Source organism: Sceloporus occidentalis, unplaced genomic scaffold (assembly GCF_023333645.1).
Source record: "Sceloporus occidentalis isolate IW3139 unplaced genomic scaffold, rSceOcc1.0.p SCAF_15, whole genome shotgun sequence".
Taxonomy (NCBI): Eukaryota; Metazoa; Chordata; class Lepidosauria; order Squamata; family Phrynosomatidae; genus Sceloporus; species Sceloporus occidentalis.
The window spans coordinates 12029251-12035326 of record NW_028316995.1 but is presented as its reverse complement, the minus strand read 5'-3'; positions in this window follow the sequence as shown (position 1 = coordinate 12035326).

The following is a 6076-nucleotide window of genomic DNA, read 5'->3' as shown; positions in this document are numbered from 1 at the left end:
ACAATGTATACAATATATTTCTGAAGTATCTGCCACGGGAGCCCTTTTGGAAGCTGTGGGTTTCCTGGTGCTCCTGTTTCATTGTCTTTGCTGCTCTACTTTTGAAGCGTGGCATTCCTCCCACATTGAGCGGTAAACCATTTTTTCTACCATTAGCAATGAACTTGTATTCTTGTTTAGAGTAATTAGTGAAAAAGTAATCTATGATGTATTTCTGGTTAGTATGACAGCTTCTGTCTTTTTACAGTCCAGTAAAGAGGCACTCTCACAGTGAAAAAAGTTCATTCTGAACCACAATGTAGGGAATAACAAAAATACAGTTTAAGAGGCGAAATCCAAATTCAGGATAAACATCCCAGAACTATTGCTTTTGCACACAAAAACATTGGCCTCATGGTTCCTGTTCTGGTCCTACATGGTGGGAGTTGACACACTTTCTAGTGGTATGGGTAGGGAGACTTTAGTGGGATGGAACTGGATGGGGAACAGGGAAAATTGGGGAGGGAGTAGGCAGAATATGGCCAAGGACTGGGTGGGACCACATACCACTCCCCTGCACACAGAGCAAAAATGCTGATCAGGAGAACTGGGGAAGCAGGGCTTCACCGAAGACTCTATGTCAAACATGACTCTACTGAGAGCCTACCACATGGCTACAATCGCCTGCGCAGTGCAGCTACTGCTATGCAAGCTTTCGTTCTTCATATACCTTGGAACTTACCAGGGTAGGATACCTAGAGCTCTTCTTGCATTAGGGTGACTTATAGTTGGAAGGCTAGCCCTTGATAGTGTGCAGGGAGTAGTAGGGAGGTGGACTTAGCCAAATACTGTTTAAGCCTTGGGTAGAACTAGTGGAACTCACATGCAGCAATGTCAGAGAAGGCAGGATCAAAAGGCAGGAACATGCAGGTCAGATATCAATCCAAAGCTCCAAGGATGAGGGACACATTAGAAGCAAATGCCATAAATCATATAGTTTAGTCAGGGATCAATCAAACCCATAACACCAAGAGCATAATCTAGGAGCACAAAACAATGCCAGGAGCCAGGTCAGCACCATTTATCAACAAAGTCAGAAGCCAAAAACAGAACAAATTTGCAGGTCAAACTGGCAGTAAGCACACCTGAGTACCTGTTTTGTCCATTGATGGGTTTAAAAATCTGGGACTGACGTTCCCCTAATGGCTTGGTTAGCCACAGAAGAGATGGAACCAAGGCAGAGAACCTGCATCGTCCTACCAGCACAAGGTTGTTGGTTCAAGTCTTGTGGCCCCTGACACACTGCTCTCCTGCCTGGAGGAAATTGACACCTGGGGAAATAGAGCATCCCATGCACCATGGCACCATGGCCCGTGGAGCTGCAGGGGCCCACATTACTCCCCAAACCAATACTCCTTTGCAGGAAATCCTCTTTCCTTAAGATCCAAAGTACGGTGGGTTCACCTTATGATCAGGGTCAACTTCTATTTGAGCAAACACAGTATATATTTCATCACAGAGATGAGAATCCCTTTTCCAGCACAGTAGAAAGTGGAATAAAAAATAAATAAATATTTAAAACAAAGACAGTCTTCTTTTACTGAATTTCATCTGGATCTTCTACTTCGCTCCCTACATTTGTTTCTACTTAAAATAAGGGAAATTCCTTTTAGTTAAAAGCGATCTGAACTGCTTATACATGGAAGTATTTGCTGAAGTGGTGATTTTAGGTCTTGAATGTATAAATAATAGACTTGCTGACTAGCTCTTTTTAAATTTTTATTTTTTTTATGTTATACCAAAGATTTTTCAGGTATGTCTCTTTTTACATATGGCGCTACAAATAGAATTCGTTTAACATTATCAATAATTCTCATTTAACCTTTAGCTGCTTTTTATCATTGCTGTCCATAGAACACATAACTAGTCATTACTGACATACCATGTCAACAACCATACCGAAAAAAATATAAAAGGGAAAGTATAAACTCATCGCTATTTATCTTCTCTGGAACAAGCAAAAAGCTGCCGATGTTCAATCTGTAATGCAAAGTGTTTTGTAATCCAAAGGAAACGGCCAGAAAGTAAATCAAGCCGGAGGACAGGTGTTGATATATAAAAAAATTCAAAATGAATTCCTCATGTCGACATGTAGACAAAATCATACTATCCACACCTGTGGAAAAGCAGCTTTACATGGTTTGTGCTAAGAGTAGCGCTTACTCATAAGCTAAAACATCTACAGTGACTACTTTGTTTAAAAGGATGTAGTCACTTTCGGTGTTTTCGCTTATGAAAAAGCCATCCTGGACTGTTCACTTTTTAAGCCTTCTTCAAAAAACATAAAAGTACAAAAAAGTGTTAACTAGGTAAAATATTGCTTCAAGAAAACATACAGAAAATATACATTTTAAATAATAGCTCCATATTTGAGATAAAATAAGACAAAACATGTAATTTGATTTAATTTAATTTAATTTGGCCACTTTATACACCTATCTACCACAATGGTCTTCTGCTACTGTAGCCCATCGGTTTGTGTGCTCAAAGGTGCCTATATGTTCACTTGTATTTGACTTTTCTTATTAACATGCATGGGAACTTCCCTTCTAAGTTACCCAGAGCCCTCCTTCTTCGGTAGATAGCTTAATCCTGACTACTTTCTTTAAGATCCTGCAACCCAGAGACAAAGCAAGGGGACCCAGATACTTTGGGGAGATCCAGAGAGTTTTCGGGTATCCTTATTACCGAAGTGATTTCACACATGTATCTGCGGTTCACTGGATTCACCACATTTGGCATTCATTTTCATACTACAGTTGGCACATAAATCACGCATCTTCTAAAAAGCCACCATCTTGAGCTAAAGGCTCCTTGCAAGATATAAAATGTATTCAACCTCCTTTGGACTGCTTTGGCAGCTCCGTAAGCAGGTTTACCAATTCTTATTTTGCCTTATTATGCATGTTTTCATGTATATGTACAAAATTTTTATTTTGCGGACATTGTTTCTTTTTGGCCAAATGTTGTTATTTACTTTTTCAAATAAGCATTCCTTTTGGTAACCCACCTGCCCAACCCTCTGTTCATGTTAAGGGAAGCGTATAGGGGTGTATATGGGCTGTGCATATGTGTGTGTATGGACAGGTGCGGGTAAGGGCAGTGCATGTGTAGATGTGTATATATGGGCAGGTGTTTGTAAAGGCATTGTATAAGTATAATGTGTGAGCAGAGGTGTGTAAGGGTAGTGTATGTGTGTATGTATGGGCGTGAAGACTAGCCTTACAACCAGATGGACAGAGGTAGAGGTGCAAAATGTTATTCTGCTCTGGGTGACCGTAACTCTGGTTAGGCCACTGGGAGGCATGTCTAGCTGCTGTGCATGGAATCTAGCCAGTATATCTAACATATTATCACCAATTATCTCTATTTTGCATCTAGCCACTGTGTAATGACTCTGTACACATACTGGTGGCTATAAAAATAAACAAACGGTAATCTTTGCCCTGTCAAATTAAATAACGCAATAAATGTGCAATAGCAGAAGCCACACAACTTTTCACTCAGCTGTAAAAACACTCCTTTCTGGACATAAACCCTTTACTATGGAACTTTACTGCATCAGCAGATATTTGTTCTACTAGAAAGCTTGGGAAAATGTATTGCTTGTTGGAAGGATCAAACTAAAGAAACAAACAGTGCTGACACTATTGTGAATGGACAATCTAACAGCAACACAACCTTCACTGTTTAATGTGCCAAGTCTACTAGCAAACTCCTTGTCACACTTGTCTAGAGGACTTCCATTATTTATCGGGAAAAGTATCATGGTTGTTATGCAATGCTGGTATTATCATTGCTTTCCTTTCATAACTTTTTGGGGTATTTTTTGTAACCCTTTGGCTGCCAAACAGTGCAAATCATCCCAACGTGAATCCAGTGGTCCCAAAGATGCTTATACCACACATGCTTAGATTTTGACAACCTCTGCTATTTTGGTTGGAAGGCTGTTCCACCTATCTGGCTACCTCTCAGTTAAGAAATATATCATCATACCTGAGAACTTCCAGGCTCCTGCTAATTGGAGACCTCACTTTTTGGGACCAAGAGGGGAGAATGGCTTTGTGAGGGACAGGACTATTGCCATATGTGGGTTGGGCTAGCCCCAAACACTTTGAATTTGTATGGGGTTGGGAGAATGGGGCCATTCCCATGGCCTGGAGATTTAGCTCTGTGCCTTGAAGAACTGGAGAAGCAGCAGAAGTATATCATGACAGTTTGTTTTTGTAACCCTCCTCCCTAAATTTACAACCATCATTTTGAAGGTTTTGTTAACATCAGAAATGAGATCATCATATCCATATATTATATATATCTGAATTTAAAACTTATCGTGCCTTGGGCCTGGATGTGGGTTTTCCATATACCCCTTTCCTATAGCCTCTTTTGAGAAAGTGACATGTAGACTGTGGAGCGTATATCCAAGGCAAAAAAAAGATTTAATATATGTAGTCCATTGATGGTAAATACTGGCAGATTGTTGTAAATTTTTTCTAAGCTGATATTGTTAGAAACAAGTTGGGGAAATTTGTGAATAATGATTTAGTGAAGGACTGTAAAGAGTGACCCTCTGAGCACTTTCTAGCTCAAATCTAGGGAAAATACCCTCTGGGCTTTTAGACCAAGAGAATTATTTGGACCCTTGTGGGTCCAAATTGTATGCGGTGTAATATCTGCTTAGCTAGTCAAGGGAAACCCCTTATCCGTTAGATTCATTGCTTTTTGTATCGTTCCTCTGTAACTCCTAGCTTTTCTGTTCACTTTTTCCTTATGTGAGGTTATGAGGAATCTTCACAAAAAAAAAATAGCAAAAATACTCAAAGGAACTACCTGGTCTAAGTTAGAAATGATTGCAGCTTAAAAATAGCATTATAAAATAGCTGAATTGATAAATATTATTTCAGTCTGCGGATGTACGGTAATTAGAATGAATTGAACCATATGCTATTGGGTGACAACCTTTTGGGAGGCTTAATTATAACTTGAAAAAGTAGAGGACTGACTAACAGAAATGGAGTAAATAATGGTCTTGGATGGAATTTGCTCATCGTACATCATCCAGGGTCGCCGCTAGGGGGGCTACTGGGGTTGAAACCTTGAATCTCAACTTCAGCGGAATACGTAGCATTGGGGGGTGACACTCACCGGGGAGAGGGGTTTTGGACTTGGCCCAGGGAGGCAGTAATGGAACAGGGTCACGTAATGCGAGGCCATGAGACCCTGCAGTAAAATCTACAACTGAGCTAAGGTGAGTGAATGAGGGAAGGAGAGAGAGAGGGTAATTGAGGAAGGAATTAAAGTGTATGTAATCATGCATGTATGTATGTGTGTGTGAGCATGTATGTATGTGACCATGTATGTGTAAGTGTGTGTGAGCATGGATGTGTGTGTGTGTATGTGTGAGCATGGATGAGTATGTGCAATTGTGTGGATGTGTGTGTAAGCATGGCTGAGTATGTGCAATTGTGTGGATGTGTGTGTTTGATTATGGCTGTAAGCTTGTCTATTATTTTGAATACTGTTAGTCCATGTGTCTTGGTGCAAGTGTGCAAGTCTGTGCAAATGTGAGAGAGTGTGTAAAAATGTGTGCTACTGTCTATGTAAGTTAATGGAGGGAGGGGCAAGGGAAAGAAAGGGATGCCAAATAAAAAAAAAGATGAGAGATAGGGAGAAAGGAACCAGATGGAGGAAAGATTTGGGCAAAATAGGGAGATATAGAGATGGCGCTCGCCATTCCTTGAAAGAGGAGGAGGGACATTGATTGAGTGAGCTGATCACTTAAGATAGATGTTTTTTAATAACATGCTGTATGTATTTGCCAGGTGTGTGTTGATTCCTTGCTTTGTTATTCTGAGAATACTTTTTACCAAAATATTTTTTTTAAGTGACATCCTTCATCTTCAACATTTGAAAATAGAGACTATATAATATAAAATATAGTCTTTACGTGATCCTTCTTTCTATAAAAAAGCAGTGTTTATTTCATTTTCATTTGATCATTCCCAATCCAGTATGGTGGGGTTTGTTACCGTAACAG